We start from the raw sequence: 20,496 nt of genomic DNA, 5'->3' as shown, positions 1-20,496 counted from the left end.
GAGGGAGAAAGAGAGAGGGAGTCTGTGGAGAGGAACAACTTGGGAAGTTTTATCATACACTGAGGAAAGAAGAGGGACAGCCGGGAGAGAGAGAGAGTAGAGAGTGAGATAAGTGAGTGGTAAGTAATTTTCACATTTCTCTTACTATTCAAATGAGATGTATCATCTCACTCTTATTCCTGACTTCTCCTCTTTTATACTTCCTATCTTTAACTCTGTATTTCTAGCTCCAACATAGCTGTCAGTGAACTTGTTTTAGATATTTAACTTTGATAAATAGGGAGCTTTTGCTGGCTGGGTTTGTCCAATTAGAAGGGATAAACTAAATCCTGGTTCCATTTATCTTCCGTGAATTGGTTAATGAATGTTGTTTACTAAAGGGTAGGATTACATTAATCATACTTGAGCTCATTCAGTATGATTTGCTCATAAAAGAAAACAGTCTTTTACACTGGCCAGTATGTTTTCTACGTTGTTGTCTATACAATCAGTTGCACAGTGATTGTGGAAATGTGATGATGTGTGAGAATAAAGCTCTCTGATTGGATGAGAAATGTTTCCCTGGACCACCATGAAAGACAGAAATAAACTTGTGGAGAAGAACAACATTTCAGAATACCAACCATTCCTCAAGCTATTCCCTCCCATCAGTTTTTTTCTTCTGGAGGGATTACAGAAACTTAAGGCCTCACTGACTTCTCATAGCCATGGCTGGCTGGCAGAGGAAATCACTGCCATACAATGTGCCCTTATGTTAGGTTAGCATAGGTCTTAAATTCCTTCTGATGAAGCTGCTCCATATTACATGTGGCACATTAATCTCAAATGTAATCAAGGCAGACAGGCTGTATTAAAGAGGTGATCTAGCTTAAAAACAGTTCAATCAGAAGATGTTTTTCGTATTCCTTATATATAGCCCATGTTGTTTTGTGCTGTATTTTTTATTGTTGCATCAGTGGGATTTGAAAGCAGCTGTCCAAAAACATCAACGCTAAAGCGCAGTAGCTCTGCATACAGTGTTTTTCTAGCTTTAGTTTTTCTAAAGTCAAAGTGGTGCCTCTTATTCAAAGGTCTTGTAGCTGCATTGTATTCTGGTCTATTGTGGTTTCTGTCAGTGCACATGAAATGGCATCATCTCTCTCTCTCTTCTGTACATCTCTTCTGCATGTACGACTGTTAAGAATCAGCACAAACTGTAGAGTCTATAAACAAATCTTTCTCTTTGATTCTGAAACACATAAATATTAAAAGTTAACACCCTTCCTTAAAGAGTTGCTGGGTAGTACCAGGCACATTCCAGACACCACACCTCCCTCTTTTTTCCAGCAATTTAGACAGGAATAAATTATATAATATACACTCAGTTGCCACTTTATTAGGTACACATAGCTAAACTAATGCAGTTGCAATAAGTCCTTCATGAAGGTTGTAATGCTCAGTGTTTGTTAAAACTCTTTTGAATAGGCGTTGATTCAACTTTATGGTCATTTGGAGGTTATAGTTTGTGGTGCTGTTATACAGAGAGGTGTTTCTATTATGCAGTGTGCCCTCATTGATATACATGTGATGAACAAAATATTAGAAACACCTGTCAGTATAACACAATACAATTCAACAGCAGCACAAACTCCAACTTAAAAAACATCATAACCTTCATGACGGTAGAATTGATTGCAGGCATGTTGTATTAGACTGTGTTAGTTTACTGTGTGTCAAGTAAAACATGAACATTTGCTGGTTGAATACATTTGTAATTGTGGCCATTAGTCAAACAAGAATACATTTCAAAGCATTATTTGGGGTACAGTGACTCGTAATTAGGGATGCACAAATCCAACTTTTTTATTTCACATTAAAGTTATCTGCTGATACTAATTTACCAGTCCAAAACCATTTCTCTTTTTTCAAATTAAAAAATCTACCTCATTGCGTGGAACTCATTAACAAATAAAACAAGATTAAGCATCAGGGATTGCTGTGGCACTTAAAGGTCCCATGGCATGAAAATGTCACTTTATGAGGTTTTTTAACATTAATATGAGTTCCCCCAGCCTGCCTATGGTCCCCCAGTGGCTAGAAATGGCGATAGGTGTAAACTGAGCCCTGGGTATCCTGCTCTGCTTTTGAGAAAATGAAAGCTCAGATGGGCCAATCTGGAATCTTCCCTTTATGATGTCATAAGGAGGAAGGTTACCTCCCCTTTCTCTGCTTTGCCCGCCCAGAGAATTTGGCCCGCCCATGAGAGAGAGACATCATGGCTTGAAAACGAGCGAAGCATGGCAGTTGGTCAAGGCCACACCCCCACCCTCCACCTTGCCCCCCCTCTCTCCTCCTCAATAGCATTTAAAGCTACAGACACAGAAATGGCACATCCTAAGTAAAGCTCATTGTGGGACTGGCTCTATTGGCTGTAATTCTGCACCAAGGCTGAATTTCAGGAAAGAGACTTCAGATACAGGATTAGGGACCACTAAGGCCTATATAAAAGCATCCAAAAAGCAGCATGTCATAGGACCTTTAAAATGAAGTTGAATGAATGTGACTTACAGCTGAATCAGTGACTTTTATCATGACATTGATGAAAAAACTATATAAAATATTGATTGGCATTGTAAGTTAAGGATCCGGAGGATTGGAGCGTCCCTACTTGTATTGGCCATTTCTCATTACTTTTCACACTCTTAATTAATTATTCATTCATATCAATCTAAAGTTGAATCAGAGATGCAAGTGTTGGCTGCAGCTTGTGAAATGTGGTAAACAAACATACTGTAGATAGACAATAAACTTTAGGAATTAAGTAAATTACATTACTGAATAAATCCTGAGCACCAACGATAGATGAATCAAACACTATAAAACTATTGAAGGGCACATTTTCCCCTTATAAATAAACTCAGCTCATGTTCTATCTAAATAACCTAATGAAATACTGCTGGTGAAATGTCCCGCACTTTCCTGCTCACGGTGACAGTCAGGCTGCCTTGACACATTCCAGGATGAGCAGACAGAGACAGTAAAGAGAAGGAGGCAGCTTCCTTTTCCCATGTCCTCCCACATGTTACCAGCTCTTGTATGGCTGAACCGATGACTCTGGCAGCTGCCCACTATAAACACTTAGCCTGAAATCACTGGCCAAGACAAAAGCTGCTGCTGCTGATACACAATTTTCAATCTGTGTTTAGTGCATATGGCATCTAGCTTTTTTGATGGAAGCAGTGAAAATGTTTGGGAGAGGAGGTGTCGAGGGTTTTCTTTAATCGTCACAGTTGGTGTTTGTCCAACTAGAGCTCTGTGGCCGACTTGTGGGCTCGTATAGGTGTGGCAACTCTTTGGATAATTGCCCTGAACACTGGCTCTATTGAAGGAGGATAAAACAAGGCTGCATTGTACTGGCGCCTGCAGGTGTGTGTGTGTGTGTGTGTGTGTGTGTGTGTGTGTGTGCGTGCGTGTGTGTGTGTGCGCGCACTGCTCTGCTCTAAATTCACTCACCCAATTTTTAATCAGTGTGTTCCGTACATTTTTCTTTGCCAGATTTCAGCCGATCCCCTCTCCCTTTGTTCTCTCAGTATATTTTATGCCTGCAGTTTTCAGCCTCATGTTCTCGTAGCCCACTTTTCCTTAGTCCTGCCAGAAGAAGAATGAGAATATAGTTAACATATGCAAGGTATTTTTTTATTTTCTGATTCTGATCTTTACTCCTGCTCTGGTAAAAGGAATTGCATGAGCATATGGATGAAAAATATACAGAAGGGGAAATTCAGGACTGAGGTGATCTGAGTGCACAGTGAGAGGTAGTGCCAAAACAAAATGTAAAGCAAAGAAAAAAATAGTTATCCTACAATAAACCTTAGAGGAATGCAACACTGCAGACCATCAATTAAAGGTACACTCTAGCCAGGAGATGTGAGATGCTAAAAGGTATGGGAAGGCCAATATAAATTAATTATTCGGCAGAATATTAGATAGGATTCTGTGAGATTAAACATTAATGGGTCTGCTGGGTCATACTAGGGGACAAAAAACACAACATTAGATGTAAATGTGACAAAAATGCCCGCGTAAGTGCAAAGGAAAAAGGCTCCCCCCAAAGACAAAGTATATTATACAATGTTCATTTTCTGTTATCAATTAAATACAGCCTCCCTTCTACTGAAAAATATGTTTTGCCTATTGTTCCTTGACTGTGACGTTTGAGCTTCAGTGTACAGAATGATTTATGTGCAGAATTTAACAGTTGAAGGCTGCTTTCACATTCATTTGCTGAAGGAGGACATTTTCTCTGTGCTCACCTAAATCTCAGTTTACAGTAACATGTGTGATGTGTGCGAGCTTGTGACCGGGAGGTCGTTGGTTCAATCCCCGGACCGATCAATCTGGGTGGGGAAAGGGAAAGAGCAGCACATGGCCCTCCGTCATAACCACCACTGAGGTGTCTTTGGGCAAGGCTGTTAACCCCTAACTGCTCCAGTGGAGCTGCTCAGTGGCCAGCAGATCTAGACTGTGGTTGTACCGGGCAGCTTCCAGGTGTGAATAGGTGTAACTGTGCGAATGTGATCAGGGCGTTCCTCAACTGAATAAAGGTACAAAATATGAATTAAAAAAAAAGTGTGATGTGATTTGTGCACTGGAGGCTTGAAACACAGAGTGGCCGTTAAACGAAAGTAGGAGACTTGCTTGCTGTGTCCAGCAACTTTTGAAACGAACAATGTATATATTTTTTTTAAATATAGATTCTGGATTTGTTTTAATAAGGGAGAAAGAGTAAATGTAATTTCAAGAATGTTAGTTAAACTTTTTATAGAAAAAACATCATCAGACACAAGTTAGTATTGAAAGCAGAGTATTTTTTATAAGCTGATACAGACAGTAATGAATATCCTCACTATTTCCACACCCGATTTCTTTACCAAAATTAAAAGACACACGCAAAACCTCCACATCCCCCAAAATATGGCCCTTTTAGTGTCCTGAATGCTCTGACTCTGCTGTTAACCGAACAACAATTGTATGATCTTTAAGCAGTATACAGTTTGACATTCTGGGAAATACACTGATTCGCTTTCTTGCTGCAAATAAGTTGTTGATACCAATTTCATTTCGGTCCATTTGTTTGTTTGTTTATTTGGGATCCTCATTAGCTCCTGCATTGCAGGTGCTATTCTTCCTGAGGTCCTTAATGAAGCTGATCTATCTAAAGACTGGAAACACGTGGAAACAGGCTCTGTCCAATGATAACAATCCACCAGCACCTCTAAGGCTCACTAATTAACATGCTATATCTTGTTTGTTTAATCCTTACAAAAACTGAAGTGTAAGAAAAGACAATATGGGGTTAACGGGGTTTAAAGGGGAAAATTCCTTTGATAATGAAGTGCTACTTCAACTTAAATAGATTTAATCCTTATTTATTCTCAATATAATAAACGCAATTATCCTTGCCTATATATTGCCTATATATTTTTTTTTAAATCTATACTTGTAAACATATTGTATATGTGAAATGTACCTTTTCCATACGGGTCATGTAGGGAACAGATTTGTGAAAGGCTGCCCTAAACAATGACACAGAGAAATAAAGGCTGAGTGTGTTTGACAGCCAAGTCACAGTGACAATAATTGGCACTTGACTGCAAAGACTTGATGTCACACACACACACACACACACACACACACACACACACACACACACACACACACACACACACACACACACACACACACACACACACACACACACACACACAGATTTTTTCCACTTGTCCTCTCAGGATGTGAGGCACCAGCATGGCTTCTTACATTTTGAAGAGTTTATTTTGTGCCCTCTGTTCCTCTTTGTTGAGTTCTCTGCTGTAATGTTAGTGCAGAGTGAAAACCACAAGCCATAACCACCACTCTTTCACTGCTGCTGGCTCACAGTCTCACGCCCAGTTTAACACAGAAAAAAAAATACAACACAGGTTGTAGGTTTTTTCTCCTCCTCCTCCTCCTTTCTTGATGTTTCTTCCTCTCCTGTCCGCTATAATTTCCTCCTGCTGGCTGACATAACCCAGCTTTATATTCTATTTCATGTTTTGTTTAGATTCTATAGTTTTCATTGTAGGTGATAAAAATAGCAGCAGGCATTTACATTCTGTAGCTGGTTCTTTTTAGCCTTCTTGGTGGTGCAACTGCAGACTAATCTTTACATGACATGTCATTTTGCATTGCATGGGGAATTCTTTAAACATGCAGGCATCCCACAAAAAGTCATAATATTTCCTGTACATTTCTGTTGGTTTAAATTATCTTTGCTTTCCTTTCCTTGAATTTCTCACAAAGCTTTCTCTCTGCATGCTCTGTTTCTTGATATGTTTCATATTTCTACTAAGTTCTCTCCAAGCAGCCAAAGTAAGAACTTGACTTTCATTTACATTCATTGCTGGCAGCCACTCCTAGCCGGTCTTTGCTGATCTTAATAGATTTAGTCTAACTGTATAGAAGCTGGCTCCCTGGAGGCAGATCATGCTATTGCCTCAGAGTAAAAATCTGTTTTCTTGACTTCAAAATGAAGAGCATTTGTCTACTAGAGTTGAATTACAATTCCTTTAGAAACTTTCTAAACCCCCATGATGTGTGTGCCTCTCTGAATTCAAAATAAACTGTGATTTGTTGTTGACAACCGCCACAGAATACCTCATAATGAAAAATGTAACAGCTTTAATTTTTTTTTAAAGTTATCCCGTTTAGAAACAGACAATTTGTGGCTGGTATTATAGATTTAGATTTTCTTCGTCTTTATTTGTTAGTCACATCTGGATTATTTTTTTCTTTTCAAAAAATGTGCAGTGTTTCTCCAGCATAATGGGGAGCCTTTGTGAACAGCTATCTTCAAGTCACTGCAGAGACTTTGAATGGGATTCATTCATGCCTGTTTTTATTTTGTTTGTTTTTTGCCTCAACCACCCAATCACTTACACATTCTAGTACTGAAACTACTCTATTTGGTATTAAGACTTATTCATGTTCACTTTTTAAATGGAAAGCTGTCCTAGACAATCTGTTTCTTATTCCAAGTTTGCTGTCAACTATCTTTGATCTGATGTAATGGTCTCAGGCAGCTGATTGGAATCATTTTAATGGTCTCCCGAATAGGAGCTATCTTACACATTTGACAGATAAAATGAATTTTACATTTTGTCTGTATGAAAAGTAAATTGGCACTCCAGTTAATCACAGCCTGTAGTAAACACGAATGTTTACTCAGTGATGACACAAATGGTTCTGGGGGGACATTTTTAAGTCTCAGTTTGGGTTTACTGTTTACTGCATGTTGCTGGAGCTCTATATGATTGAGAGACTCTTGTTTATCAGGCAAACATCATTTGAAATGCATTATCGCTCTTTCTATTTAAAAAAAAAAATCATGAGTCACATTAGAAGAAATTACATTAGCAATCAGACATCGATACCCTGTGGTCGATAGTGACTTAATATCCGTAAACAATCCGTACACTGATGCCACGGTAGACACACCCTGTAGTAGCAAGGTGAGAAGTGCTATCACTGGAGGTCAGCAAAACAAGAACAAAAACAAACAAGATTTTGTGTTAAATTGCTCTTTAAAGCTCAGTACTTTTATATTAACAATGAATAATACATAATTTTTAGCTTTCTCTGCCCCGAACTTTACTGTTTGGTTCCCTCTCACCACTCTCATTGGAATCATTTTGTCACTCTAAAAACTCACTGTACACTACCTGCTCAGGACCGAACAGCTAGCTAAAACAGTAAGGGAAGAGCTGGTGAACATAGTGGAGCGTTTAGCAGCTGAAGAGTCAGTTATTTCCCGCTGGAGTTAAGAGAGTGATAATTGGACTTACATTCATCAGATGGCCAGAAACACAACAGCGAATGCTAATGTGTAAATAGGCAACTGTTTGCTAACAAGCCATATCAACAACAGGATACGCGACGCATTCTCATAAACGGGTTTAAATGACATCGTACAAAAACCTATGCACAACAATTTGTATGATATCGTATGACATTACGACGACCACTGGCGACCGGTCACATGACGACCGGACACATGATCGTTAAGTTTAGGCACCAAAATGACTAGTTAAAGGAACACAGCGACTTATTGGGACTTTAGCTTATTCACTATATCTCCCAGAGTTAGATAACTCCATACATACCCTTCTCACCTACGTGCGTGTTGTACAGTAACTCTGTCTGATCTTCTGACCGTATACAAACTGGGAACTATATTCTCAGAAAGACGAAGCAGCTGCTACTTCTGCTACTTGGGCGGAGTGATTTGCTTGCAGCACCCGAGAAGCCCAGCAAATCACTCCGCCCAAGTAGCAGAAGTAGCAGCTGCTTCGTCTTTCTGAGAATATAGTTCCCAGTATGTATACGGTTAGAAGATGGCTGTGTCTCATGTGACCATTTTATTTGTACACGCTGTGAATATACAAATCACAACACGTAAATAGGAAAATGTTGGCGTTATTTCGTCACTTATTGGGAGCGGTAGGCTAGATGGAGCCGGTTACCTCCAGGATCTGTGCTAAGCTAGTCTAGCGGTGGGTGCGTCAGACAGAGTTACGACACGCACTGAGATGAGAAGAGTATGTACGGACTTATCTAACTCTGGGGGATACGGTGAATAAGCTAAAGTCCCAATAAATCGGCGTGTTCCTTTAAGATTAGAAAAAAGCTTGTGGTTTGGATTAAAACACAGGCCCCCTTAAGTAGTACTCCCGGGACACGAACACCCGTTTCCTGGGTAAAAGTCCTGTGTTTTTGTGTTTAATTTCTACACATTATTTTTCGTAGCTATATGACACAAATGGTTCATGAGAACAGCCTTTAATATAACGGTGTTGTGTTCACAGCTTGTTCCTGCTGCCTCAAAGTGCCCAAAACTCCTGGAATGTTTTTTCTTTATTGCTAGCACTTTTTAATAAAGTAAAATTTTGGGTGCAAACTTACAATTGATCAAATTATATAAATATTTCTTACTTCTCTACAAATAAGAGACCCTTATATCCTGTGGGAAAAAGTTATTTTTTATTTGGAAAGATTTTGGTCTAAGTCTAAAGGATGTCCTTGGAAGAATGAATGACTTTTTAGAGTCAGAATCTAGTGGAATCTACTTCATTTGTGCCTTCAGTTATGTGACAACCTGAGAGAAGAGTAATGAATGTATTGTGAATTACAAAAACACACACACAAAGGGATGGTATTACTTGTGATGTTCCCTGTCTCTGTATTATGCAGCTATTGCATAACGGCTAAAAAGTTTAGATTGATGTTTATTATAATGTTAATTATACAGCTTTGCAGCAGGCTTTTAGATTCCTTTATTTGCTATTTTGAAGTCTTAATGGCTGCTTTTTACAGCCCACATTTGAGAAAGAACATGTTTGTTGTCTTTTTGTCAAGATGTTCTACTGCATCAAAGAGACTCTGTGCAGTTCTGTCCTGATCTTTATCTGTTGTGACCTATGCAGGCCCTATATTCTTGGTTATTTGTTTGGAAGACTTGCACTTGCTTCTGTTTCGTAATGATGCCACCTGCTGTGCTCTTTAAAACTTTTGTTTCTAATGTTTTGTTCTCTCTGACTCTTCCTGTCAACCATTGGATCATGCGTGTGTGTTATTTTAAAGCATGTCCAGCCAAGTTACACAAGTTGCCAAGCTAATTCAAGTTGCAGAGTCTAAAAAAACATTTAAGGCAAATTGGGAGCACCCAAATATGAATCAAAGTGTTTGGACAACCTTTGCCACAAAACATTTCAGCTTTTCATTTTTAATTCATTTGTAAACAAATATGAACCAAAAAGAACAGACAAACAATTATGGGTTAGTGCATGTAGATCACAAAGAAATATGTCCTAATTCAATCTATTTCAGGTGACGTTAGGGGGGTTGTATCTTTCAGAAGTTGTCAGTGAAGAAAACAAGAATTGTAAGCTGAACTTCTACTGTCAGAACTGCTTTATTCTGTCCTGATTAGTAAGAAAATCCTGATTGTGAAAACCCCCTGAGAGTAGAGTCTGGCATCTTTTTAGCATTTTATTTGTATTACTGCTTTGAGCAGTAGAAGCAGCAGTATTACTCATTAATGGATTTTCTTCATTTGACATATTTTGTTTTTGAAAGGCAGTGTCAAACGAACGCTGACTAGAATATCTTGTTTTCATTCCAATTTTAAATTATTCATCTAATTATGTCCCCGATCAACTCACAGTGGCTAATGTCACACGTCATTAGCCACTGTTACCCATGATGCTTCCAGCACTGTAATCAACCCTCATGTAGAGGCCTTTGTTGCCTTGATTACTGTACTCTTTGTAATGTCTGCGCTTCATCCTGGCTAAACCTACACACACACACACACACACACACATACACACACACACACACACACACACACACACACACACACACACGCTTGCACAAAGACACACTTGTGCTTCAATTGACGTAGCTTGATCCGAGTTGTGTGCTCCAGGGACTTTATCACTGGTTATCTCTCTGCTGCTCTCTGTCTCCTGGATCAAGCAGGTCTGCCTACACACAGCCACCTGTCTGAACACTCCTCTGATGACTATACTCACATTGGTATTCTGGCTGTGTTGTTTTGTGCATGCGTTTCGATGTGATACTCTCTTAATGCTGCGAATGAGGGACGAATTAGTGTTTCTGTGTGTGAATGTGGGTCTGACTGAAAAAAATATGTAAACGGTGGATTTATTTGAAATGCAATGCCTGTTAATTACTATAAACTCAGTGAATGAAATTATACAACAGTGACTGGAGCAAATGCAAGTGATACGACGTGCATTGTGCACACATTCAACTAATGTCAACTATTGACAGGCTGCCAAGAGAACACGATGGACCAAGGTCCTTGAGGAAAGATGGAGCTCTCACACACTCTCTCTCACAAACACGCACGCACGCACGCACGCACACACGCACACACACACACCACCAAATGTTGTCTTTTTGGAATCCTTTAAATTGGAGGCACTTACACACACAGGAGGGAAGTACAAGTAAGTAAGGAAGAAGATATAATTAACATTCACAGGCTGCCACTCCATAGTCCACAGTGACTTGTTCTCATTGAGAAGTTCACAAGGTACTTCTTTACTGCTACAGCCTGCGGATTAGTTGCCATGGAGACAAAGCTGTCGGAAGACAGGAGGAATACGTTACCCAATACTTGTGTTTGCTTTCTCCGATGGAGGATACGTTATGGAAAAGTTTGAAGAGTTTTGTTGACAGAGGCTCGGTAGCTCTCAGGGACTCAGTGTGTTGAAAAAACCTTGACATGTCTTCTCCTCTTCCTGCCCATCCAGCTCTTGCTCTCTGGGCTTATTCATGAAGTTTACTTTTTATGTTTTGTCGAGACTTGAGAGTTTCACTTTTTACATCTAATTTGTGGTGATTCAATCATCAAAAGCCAAATGGAGAGCTTAAAAACCAACTGTGGGAAAACCATAGACCTTGCATTAATAACCTGATAATTCCTTCATAAATTACTCACTAAAAGGAGCTGCAGTATGTTTGCTTTATCTGCCCAGGCAGTATTATTCACCTTAAACTTGAATTGTTTATTGCATATTACTAACTCTTAATTAGTACTTCAAAATAATGATACTATGCTGCAAATCATGTCTGATCTTCAAAACAAAAGGTACTACAGCACATCCTGTTGTGTTTTAAATAAACGCACAGCCTGCGTCACTTTTTCTGAGTGCCTTCAATTTTGTCATAACAGGGAGATTTATTAACAGAGGACAGTTTGGTGTTTTGTAGTGTATGACTCATTTTGACTCCTGTGATTAGTGTTGACACAGTAGAGCCTCTTTATTCCCTGTTGATAATGGTGATACTGGAGTTACTGGAGTGCCAGATCACAGTTTCAAAGTTTGCCACCGGGAGCTAAATGAAAAATATTTCTGCTACACAAAGTTATGGTTATTTGGTCAGACTTTCCTATAATCTTTCTTTTTGTCTTGTAAATTACTGGATAATTTTACTTCTTCAGGAACACATTTCGTTTGCATGTCATCACAGATCGGCTTGGCACGGTGTGGCTAAAGCTGACTGACTCTGCCTCATGGAAAAACCCTAATAGACTTAAGGCTGAGTGCAACAGAGAAGGAAGGGAAGTGCAAACGTAGCTTTTGAGAAAAGGACTTACACTCTGTTGGTCTTTTCATGGGATTTGTTGACAATTACACAAATACGGAATAATGACTGAATAATGCCTTATCCTCATAGCATGAAAAACATCTTAAGAGAGAAAGTTTATGAAACCTGCAGCTGCATTGAAAATATCTACAGTTGGGTGAAAAATTAGAGGAGCACCCAACATAAAATATCAAACTCGTCAGGTGTTGGGCCATCGAGCCTCAAGAACTTCTTCATAAATATCTGCTTTTGTTATGATTTTCCACCATTTTTTTCAGGTTTGTCCGTAAATGTAATGCGTAGTGCGTAATTTTTTATTTTTGATATATCAGTCACAATTTTGTTTGTTGTTTTAATTCATTTTAAGCACTCACAATGCCGCCTACCACATTCACAATGAAACATTCCTGTCTCACCTCATAACAAATGCTCATTGTTATGTTGATAATAAGCTACGGAAGCATCACTTGATAGAAAGCCTAAAAATATTATTATAATTATTATCAGAGCAAAACGTGTGAATGCTTTACATATTCAGAATTTGTAGTTGAAAGAACGCCTACACAGGAGAGCACACATCCAATCAACCTCGTTTAAAGAAAATGATCCTGTTCAGTGAAACATGTAATTGTGTTCGAAAAACATTTGCACAAGTTTGATGATCACACACTTTTCTCTCTGTGAGCAAATGATTTACTACGCAACACTGGCCGCTGTTAACCAGCCGACCCATGTTGGATCAGGGCAGATCAGTTGCTTCGTCAAGGGAGGTATAAGTGAGAACAAAGTGAGACATACATTAAATAAGATTCAGGCTTCCCATCTGTATCCCTATTATAGATACTATATTCTAGAATAAGCAAGTAATAATACTGTTGACATTCAGTAATAGTGTAGTCAGATTTCAACATCTGCAACATGATACACATATCACTTGCTCTAATAAATTCTTAATTTGAATATAACATTTTTTTTTGTCAGGTTCGTAGTTCGTTGATGGCCACCTTCACTCATTTCATGGAATCTATGTGAAAAACTAGGCCAATGGTGCATTCACATGCTCCTCAGATGGTTCCATTTCTCGAATTGGGAAGTCGTTCTTTCAACTTCGGTGTTTTTGTGAGCTTTAAGTCAGAATATGAAAACAAGCTACGCTATGAAGAAGATATGTTGTATTATATTGCTCAGAGCATTTGAACAACACGTTCATAGCCCTTTATAGTATTTGCATTAAAGGATAATTCCAGCGCAAAACGGACCTAGGGGTTATTAACAGATGTGTACCCACTCTGTCGCTCTCTGCGACATGTTTTCATGCTAATCGATTGTGTTTGTAGCTTGAAAGATGCTAGCGCGGACCACTGATTAGCTTACAACGCTAGTATTCGGGGCACAGGGAAAGTAAAAACAAATCACTATTTATACCACTAAAAAGGCTCAAAATATCATCAAACTTCAACGGTAGCATAATGAGGGTCCCTAAATGTTAACCGAAGCATTGAGAACTTTGTAAGTGTACAGACAGTTTATTGAAAAGATACATTATAAAGACACTCGCGTTCATGTTTACATGCCGCTGCCGTCATGAAAACATCATGACTTACAGCTGGCGATGCAAACTAAAATCAAAAGCAATTTGCTCAATAATCGTATAAATAGCGATTTGTTTTTACTTTCCCTGTGCCCCAAATACTAGCATTGTGAGCTAATCAGCGGTCCGCGCTAGCTTCTTTCAAGCTACAAACTCATTCGATTAGCATGAAAACATGTCCCAGAGAGCGATCGAAACGACCCCTAGGTTCGTTTTGCGCCGGAATTGTCCTTTAATCATTAATCAGATCTGCTCCAAAATGTAATGGGTTCTTCCCAAGCAGCAACCTCTGTTGCTGAAAAATTATGTCAATGCAGAAGTACAAAAAAAAAACCTGCACTTCACTGAGTAGCTACTTAAGGCTGGCTCCAAAAGGGAGTCAATCCCCGTAGACCCCCTTGTTAAAATGCCCAACTTGACAGTATAAATAAACATGTTTACAGCCTGGTACAAAAAACTGTGTTGTTCTCTATAGCTAAGTTCACCCTTCATGACAACTGTGGGGGGGTTCACCCTCCTTCCAAGTTTATTAAAAATCGTCCCAGTAAGTTTTCCGTTATCTTGCTGACAAACAAACAAACCTAACCTTTTTCTCTTATACTTTGCTGTTTTCTTCACTTCACTATGAGGATTAAGCATCATCATTTTGCTGGTTGTGTAACGTCACCATAGAAACAGCATTAAATAATCACCAAAAGATAACCAAATTATGGAAAGCCCTAAAAACACATCATGTTACAGTTACTGTGAGCATATAGGCATTGGTTATCAGAACAGGATTTTAGCTTGGCAGTTTTGGAACTTTATTCCAGCACCTCTATTAAACATTACTACAAAAGGGATTCATTAAAAATGCTTTATTGCACATCCCCTGGTTGTGCTAAACCCATTTCAGCCCTGTCAGTTTTATAACAGAAGTAGCAGAAGGTAACCGTAACTCACAACACCGACAAGACGGTTGCTTGAAAGTCCTTTAATGCTTGCAAACAAAATGCATGCATGATACATGACCTTAACATTACCAGACATTAGAGCTCTGCTCCTCGCAGCCTGTCAGGTTGGATAAGGCCACACTGGATGCCCTTGGGACTGAGACTGCAGCATACTGTACTGTATCTGTGTTTTAAACACTATTGACAGCCTCAAGAGAACATGATGGACCAAGGTCCTTGAGGAAAGATGGAGCTCTCACACACTCTCTCTCTACAAACACGCATGCACGCACGCACGCACGCACACGCGCACGACGCATGCGCACGCACAGGCTGCGTCAGGTGTTGGGCCACCGAGCCTCAAGAACTTCTTCGTAAATATCTGCTTTTGTTATGATTTTCCACCATTTTTTCAGGTTTGTCCGTAAATGTAATGCGTAGTGCGTAATTTCTTTTATTTTGATATATCAAAGAAAATGATCCTGTTCAGTGAAACATGTAATTGTGTTCGAAAAACATTTGCACAAGTTTGATGATCACACACTTTTCTCTCTGTGAGCAAATGATTTACTACGCAACACTGGCCGCTGTTAACCAGCCGACCCATGTTGGATCAGGGCAGATCAGTTGCTTCGTCAAGGGAGGTATAAGTGAGAACAAAGTGAGACATACATTAAATAAGATTCAGGCTTCCCATCTGTATCCCTATTATAGATAATATATTCTAGAATAAGCAAGTAATAATACTGTTGACATTCAGTAATAGTGTAGTCAGATTTCAATATCTGCAACATGATACACATATCACTTGCTCTAATAAATTCTTAATTTGAATATAACATTTTTTTTTGTCAGGTTCGTAGTTCGTTGATGGCCACCTTCACTCATTTCATGGAATCTATGTGAAAAACTAGGCCAATGGTGCATTCACATGCTCCTCAGATGGTTCCATTTCTCGAATTGGGAAGTCGTTCTTTCAACTTCGGTGTTTTTGTGAGCTTTAAGTCAGAATATGAAAACAAGCTACGCTATGAAGAAGATATGTTGTATTATATTGCTCAGAGCATTTGAACAACACGTTCATAGCCCTTTATAGTATTTGCATTAAAGGATAATTCCAGCGCAAAACGGACCTAGGGGTTATTAACAGATGTGTACCCACTCTGTCGCTCTCTGCGACATGTTTTCATGCTAATCGATTGTGTTTGTAGCTTGAAAGATGCTAGCGCGACCACTGATTAGCTTACAACGCTAGTATTCAGGGCACAGGGAAAGTAAAAACAAATCACTATTTATACCACTAAAAAGGCTCAAAATATCATCAAACTTCAACGGTAGCATAATGAGGGTCCCTAAATGTTAACCGAAGCATTGAGAACTTTGTAAGTGTACAGACAGTTTATTGAAAAGATACATTATAAAGACACTCGCGTTCATGTTTACATGCCGCTGCCGTCATGAAAACGTCATGACTTACAGCTGGCGATGCAAACTAAAATCAAAAAGCAATTTGCTCAATAATCGTATAAATAGCGATTTGTTTTTACTTTCCCTGTGCCCCAAATACTAGCATTGTGAGCTAATCAGCGGTCCGCGCTAGCTTCTTTCAAGCTACAAACTCATTCGATTAGCATGAAAACATGTCCCAGAGAGCGATCGAAACGACCCCTAGGTTCAGCTTTTGCGCCGGAATTGTCCTTTAATCATTAATCAGATCTGCTCCAAAAATGTAATGGGTTCTTCCCAAGCAGCAACCTCTGTTGCTGAAAAATTATGTCAATGCAGAAGTACAAAAAAAAACCTGCACTTCACTGAGTAGCTACTTAAGGCTGGCTCCAAAAGGGAGTCAATCCCCGTAGACCCCCCTTGTTAAAATGCCCAACTTGACAGTATAAATAAACATGTTTACAGCCTGGTACAAAAAACTGTGTTGTTCTCTATAGCTAAGTTCACCCTTCATGACAACTGTGGGGGGGTTCACCCTCCTTCCAAGTTTATTAAAAATCGTCCCAGTAAGTTTTCCGTTATCTTGCTGACAAACAAACAAACCTAACCTTTTTTCTCTTATACTTTGCTGTTTTCTTCACTTCACTATGAGGATTAAGCATCATCATTTTGCTGGTTGTGTAACGTCACCATAGAAACAGCATTAAATAATCACCAAAAGATAACCAAATTATGGAAAGCCCTAAAAACACATCATGTTACAGTTACTGTGAGCATATAGGCATTGGTTATCAGAACAGGATTTTAGCTTGGCAGTTTTGGAACTTTATTCCAGCACCTCTATTAAACATTACTACAAAAGGGATTCATTAAAAATGCTTTATTGCACATCCCCTGGTTGTGCTAAACCCATTTCAGCCCTGTCAGTTTTATAACAGAAGTAGCAGAAGGTAACCGTAACTCACAACACCGACAAGACGGTTGCTTGAAAGTCCTTTAATGCTTGCAAACAAAATGCATGCATGATACATGACCTTAACATTACCAGACATTAGAGCTCTGCTCCTCGCAGCCTGTCAGGTTGGATAAGGCCACACTGGATGCCCTTGGGACTGAGACTGCAGCATACTGTACTGTATCTGTGTTTTAAACACTATTGACAGCCTCAAGAGAACATGATGGACCAAGGTCCTTGAGGAAAGATGGAGCTCTCACACACTCTCTCTTACAAACACGCACGCACTCACGCACGCACGCACGCACACACACGCTCACGCACACGCACACACACACACACACACACACACACACACACACACACACACACACACACACACACTTTATCACTGGCTATCTCTCTGCTGCTCTCTGTCTCCTGGATCAAGCAGGTCTGCCTACACACAGCCACCTGTCTGAACACTCCTCTGATGAGAATACTCACACTGGTATTCTGGCTGTGTTGTTTTGTGCATGCGTTTTGATGTGATACTCTCTTAATGCTTAAAAATTTAAACGGTGGATTTATTTGAAATGCAATGCCTGTTAATTACTATAAACTCAGTTAATGAAATTATACAACAGTGACTGGAGCAAATGCAAGTGATAAGACTGAGTGCATTGTGCACACATTCAACTAAATGAATATGTTCAATCTCCACATAAAGAAACTGCATCTCATTACGAACCATTTGTTAAGCAGTCCAAACATTCTTACACCTAAAAAGAAAAGAACATGTCTGCTAACCAAAGATACTAGTAAAATACTTTCTGAATATATATATATATATATATATATTTGTAGTACTTGTAGTATAATGATGCCAATTGCACAATGTAAGAGTCAATTGGCAGTCTAAGTTACATGTCAGACATTTAATGCCTTTCAGTCTTAAAAGGATTTTCACAAATCACATATAAAGCATTGATTTGATATACGACTCAGATTCAAAAACGTGTCTCAGTCTGGCCGCGCAAATCAAATTTCAGACTGGGTTGTGTGCGTGGGCTTGTACGGTGTTGAAATGAGACAATCTAATTTGCTTTTCACACAAAACCATTGGATACACTGTCTAAGAAAACACTTGAAGTGAAGTAAACCTTCAAAACATCACAGCTCTCTTAATTTTACCTGCAAACAATTCGTTGGATAATTTCAGTAAAAGAGGATTTCATTAAAAGCAGTTCGATGTGAATAGGTGTTTTTTTTTAAGGAGTTTAATCTGAGAGTGGGTGTCATGTATTTTATGTACATATGAGCCTTTCAACAATCTGTTGCCACAATGGGGGTGGTCGTTCATGTACGTGTCCCATAGCATGTTATACTGTATGCAAGATGTGTGTTTGCGTCTGTAAAATAGATGAATTTTCAGCAACCCCCACGCTGCTTCTGTCCCCCTGGAGGGATTTTTCTTCCGTTCATGGGCATAAATACATGTTCACACAGAAAGCATATACAGTATGTCTGTTCTTGGGCAGCGTTTGACTTGCAAGCAGGGTAATAACCTTCCAGCTCGGAGGGATTAGCAGCAGAATGCAAATGGCAGATGTGACACATACAGTATGCACATATCATGTTAGCAGGTTTTCACGCTGGCTGTCCAGTGGTGTGGAGAAGGCACCAGACTCAATCATGAAGCTACTGACACCCCATGTGGTAGGAATGTTTGATGAATGGAGGGAGATATTTATATGATTTATTATATTAATTACCATTCTGTGACAGGTTTGAAAGATTTCCTCAGACACGTTGGCAGCGTTAGTCACATGCTGACTAATGCTGCATCTAGATGTCATTTCCTTGTCAATTTGTGAAGTAAAAGAAAGTACAACATGATTAAGTCAGAGATACCGGTTGTTTGCTTTTGTGCGAGTAATTATATCACATGAACTAAGCTAATGAGAGAGCCACAAGGTGTAAATAATGGAAGCCAGTCATCTACAGTTCTTTCTAGTTAACAGCTAGGATATGTTAATCAGCCTGCTACCATTATTTATATACGTGACATATTGATGTATTAACTATTAAAGCTGTAGTGCTTAGTTTCTGTCTCCCCCATGAGGAACTCTAAGTAATGACAACAACACTGTCGGTGCATCCACATGATACAAGCCTTCCGTGATCGTGCACCGCCCCCACCCCTCCTCCACGCAGTTGCTAGTATGCAAGGAGGACACGGAGGATTTGAAAAAACATGATGGCCTCTTTAGAGTAGGTAATTATCTTCACTCGAGCTTCTGTTTGGGAAAGTCGCCGGACACCACAATCTTCTGAACATAGCCATACTGAGAATTACAGAGAGAGTTGTGCGGAGTTGATAGGCTTAATTAGCTTTGTAGTAACTCATTTGGCAATGGCTTGAATGCAACGGACGTTCATTAATATCAAAAAGTTACGCACTAAAGCTTTAACCTGGTAACCTGGTATGTTGTTTCTTGGCAAGAGTAAGTTGAGAAGATTGATTTGCTTTGCTTAGCACAAGGACTGGGAACAGAGGTAAACAGCTAGCCTGGCTCTGTCGATGCATAACTTAATGTAGGATTACGATTCCTTAAATCATGGGCTATTAAGGATTTTGGGTAATGCATATATAACAAGAAAAAAGAAAAAAAGAAGAAAAAATAACAACGCATTTGACTACTGATTTGGACGTTGATTATCTTGCAACAATCAAAGCTTCGAAGCAAAGTCAGAACAAATATTATAAGCACTTTAAAATTTAAACTAGGCCTAATGTAATCCCCAGTGCACACAGCTAGGTGTTTTTTATGAAGTTCCGACATGTCTTTTTTGATGCAGTTGGCGTTTCACACACTTTATTGTGACTTTCCAGACTGCTCTCCTTGACATATTAAAATCTTGCAGTTTTATTTTGACTGATGCAACAGCAGTTTCTCTTTGGAGCTCCTCTGTAAATCAACGTGCACTAATCTTATTGAGTAAAATCTTTAATAGTGATTTAGTCAGTGCCCTGTTTGCAGTATTTGGCTGCCTACCGTAGTCTTATTATACTGTATGTCCCAAAGAATGCACACTGCTGCTTGGCCCCTGAAAAGCAAGGGACAGCTCTGCATGCAGCAACTAAAACGTATGAATATTTTAAGTCTCTTTGTTCCTAATAGACATTATTTGAGTCAGCGTTTGTAGTGTAATCACAAGTTGACATGCCTTGTTTAAATATACATGAAAATGATGCTCATGTAAGGTACTTTATGAAGGCTCGATGTGTGCATTGTTACTTGTGTTGTCTCATTTGAGGACACAAGAAAACACATACCTGCTGATAACAACTTTAAGCCCATTTAGTTTTCATTCTGTGGAGGCAGCCTGTGCTG

At 39.3% G+C, this 20,496-nt stretch overlaps 1 protein-coding gene across 2 annotated transcripts in view; it reads left to right on the top strand.

The window, feature by feature from the left end:
* Positions 1 to 20,496, top strand: part of tspan4a (tetraspanin 4a) — a 169,144-nt gene continuing 148,648 nt past the window's right edge. Inside the window, exon 1 of one of the 2 annotated variants that reach the window (XM_078256871.1) lies at positions 1 to 119. The gene's annotated coding sequence lies outside the window, so the exon portion shown is untranslated. The remainder of the gene's footprint in view (positions 120 to 20,496) is intronic. The other variant, XM_078256881.1, reaches the window with a different exon arrangement.

The sequence above is a fragment of the Sander vitreus genome, chromosome 1 (assembly GCF_031162955.1).
Source record: "Sander vitreus isolate 19-12246 chromosome 1, sanVit1, whole genome shotgun sequence".
NCBI lineage: Eukaryota > Metazoa > Chordata > Actinopteri > Perciformes > Percidae > Sander > Sander vitreus.
Note: the sequence above shows the minus strand (reverse complement) of the source record. Positions and strands in the feature narration are given on the sequence as shown.